This window comes from Rhineura floridana, chromosome 10, assembly GCF_030035675.1.
Source record: "Rhineura floridana isolate rRhiFlo1 chromosome 10, rRhiFlo1.hap2, whole genome shotgun sequence".
Classification (NCBI taxonomy): Eukaryota; Metazoa; Chordata; class Lepidosauria; order Squamata; family Rhineuridae; genus Rhineura; species Rhineura floridana.
The window spans coordinates 33,097,140-33,100,358 of NC_084489.1; positions in this window are offsets into that span (position 1 = coordinate 33,097,140).

Consider the following 3,219-nt stretch of genomic DNA (forward strand, 5'->3'; position numbering starts at 1 on the left):
GTTAAAAGAAAATCAGAAAACTAGGGGAGGAAGACTTGAATGGTGTATCCCGGAAGAGAACATGGTTGGCTGGCATCCTGAACAGCATTCTATTCTGCAACATTTTGTTGCAGTCGCACTTGTATAGTAATAATTATTACACAACGTTCATATGCTCCCACCAAAAACTACAGTATACTTAATTTCTGATTATGTTTTTTGTGTGTGTTATACTTTAACAGTACAGTCCTATGCATGTCTACCCAGAAGTCCAACTGAGTTCTGCATATAGGACTGCGTAAAGGACTGCAAGCTAAAACTCTTCCAAATGATTTTCAAAATTAATTAGTGCATGCATGAATGTTCTCTTGTGAAGTACTCAAGTGCCAAGTTTAATTGAGCTGCATCTGGATCTGACTGAACATACAGAGGCAAGGGATTTTCTGACTGATTAACTGTCTCTGCCTTTTAGCCTGGAAAAAAAAGAGGCATGCTTGAACAGGTGACATTTGTATATGATAAAAATCTGTGGAGGGCAGAATAAAAGGGAAGAGCAAGAGCGAGAACTTGATTCCTCATGCTCAGAAGTCAATTAAAGTGTCAGATGAAATAAAGACTTGCAGATACCCCTGTTAGAGTACTATTATTAAAGACAAATGGTTTTATAAAATAAAAGAGATAAAACAAACACATATTAATATTCCAATAGCCAAACAATTGCTCCTTGTAGAAGCAGAATAAATAAAACCTATTCACTTTTAAAACCCTCTAGCTAACAACAATTGAACCTGATTATCTCCCAGGTGGTTACAATTGTTCAGGTGACATGAAACAGGGAGGGAAAACATGCAGCAAAAGTGCTACAATGAAATCTAAATAACATGAACAGGAAAATATGCAAAAAGAACCACAGGGGCTGGGTCCATATACTTTAAGTATGAACATCTAGATTATAGGTTATCCTCTTACTGCAAGGACTTCTGCATGCCCCCCAATCTGTTCTGGAGTTTCCTCCAACCCTCCATAGCAAATTTGGTTTCATGGGTTGCGGGGCATGCAGGGAGAGGAAGCTGTATTGCATGGGCAGAAGTCCTTGTGCTTACAGGAAACTTTGTTGGACCCTTTGTTTTTGTTAAAGAAACGTTCCATCTTGAAGGGTTTAAAACTGAGGAATCCAAAATAAACCAAGGATGGATTTAAAGAGGTCTTTACTCTGCCATAGCATTTGAACCACCCCATATCATATGTCCAGATGGTCTCCAATGAACCCCCCTATGCTGATGATGCCTGTTCCAAAAGTTCATTAACAAGCTATTGATCAAGTTGCCCTCATATGGTGGAAGGGTGATAGAGAAGGAACTTCAATTTACACAGCTCTGGCTCTGAATTAAAGAAAAACTGCTGTGAAAATAAGTTATTTATTTATATAAACAGCTTTCTCTCATGGTTTCTCAAATGTTTTCCATCCAGGCACTAACCAGACCCAACCTGCTGAGTTTTAGCAGAGTTGCTGTACCCTATACTTTCAGCCTATAGACCTTAACATTGGGTGTCAAGTAGGATAATTTCTACTGCTTAAAATAATTACGCTTGGCATTAAGGTTAAGCAGGTATAGCACAGTGACTAAAAGCATGCAGTGATTATGAATGGCAATCTCAGATCTGCCGCAAACCATACAAGAGGCAATAGCAAAGCAGGAGATAGTGTGACAGACAGGAAGCCCAGACGGAAAGAGCTCACCATCAATCATATTGACACAGAAGCACTCTCTGTAGCTTTTCTACTCATCAACTGGAAAAGGAGTTCTGCCTAACCAGCAGTGGAAAGTAAAGTAAGGTCATTAGAAATGCTTTAAACTCTGATTCTTCCAAAATGTTTATTCAAATTCCCCATTCTAAATACTTCCCCCTATATTTATTTATTTATTTAGACTATTTATACCCTGCTTTTTTATTGGAAGATCCTCAAGTTGACTTAGAATCCACTGCAAATACATAAAATACCCCTCCCTCCTCCAGATACAACTCCCAGCAGCCCTTGGATGGGGGACAGACTGTGCTTCCCTTCAGTCCCAGAGGAATGCTCCCTGGAAGGTTGCACTCCTCTGCCTCTGAAGAAGAACATTAGGGCAAAGGGAAGACCAGCCTAGCCCTCCTGTCATTGGGTGACTTCTCAAACAGCCTTTGAGAAGCTCTGTGAAAGTCTCCACACTAGCCTGTCAGCTGGGCTCTCTGGCAAACACATTCAGTTTGTAAAATAATCTAGCTCCACCAAGTGATTCTTTTTGCAACTGCTATTTTGTAGCCAGGATCAAACTAATGTAAATTTTGACATTTTAAAACCTGTCAAATGCAATGTTATCTCCCTCACAGATCTGATAAAAAATGGACCTGATTTTATGTGGAAGAAGTTTGTGTTCCTTAATTTCTAAACAAAATGAAACAAAAACAAACCCTTAAATGGACCATAATTAAACTGCAAGCTTTTTCATAACGGTATGATGTTTTGTTCAAATAAGGAAATAAGCAACAATAATTACATTTCTAATTTCCAAGGAAAAATAGAGCCCTTGCTGGAGTTCAAGGAACAACTTGTATGCACAGCATGCAAAATTAACAGGGTGTACTTCCGTGTAGTGAACAAAACCAAGTAAGTCAAACATGTAAATCAGATTCCAGTTGATGTACATGCTGAAAATATTTCCCAAAAACCCATATTATTGTTTCTTCTAATCTCCTGCTTTCATACAGCACAATCCTAATAATATTTACTCAGGGGAAGTCCCACTGTATTCAACAGAGCTTATTTATTAGTAAATGTCTTTAAGAATTGCATCCTTGGTGTGGTAGTCAGAACATAGGGTTGTATCCAACATTAGTCCTACTCAGAGTAAACAGATACAAATGAATGGACATTTTAATTTAGGTTCATTAAGTTCAGTGGGTCTACTCTGAGTTAACATACTTGGATGCAACCCATACTGCTTTACATCTGCAACATGGTCAGCATGTAATCATGTGATAGCCAGCTAAGTCATATTCAGAGCAGACCCTCTGAAATCAATAGACCTATGTAACTTAAATCCTTTGATTTCAGTGGGTCTACTCTGTGTCTGACTTAGTTAAATATTACCCTGTGTCATTTTCGTGTTTTATTTATATATATATAAATCCTGTCTTTCAAGGCAAAATGGCCACTCAAGGCACCCACAAGATAATAAATCAGTATGACAAAACCGG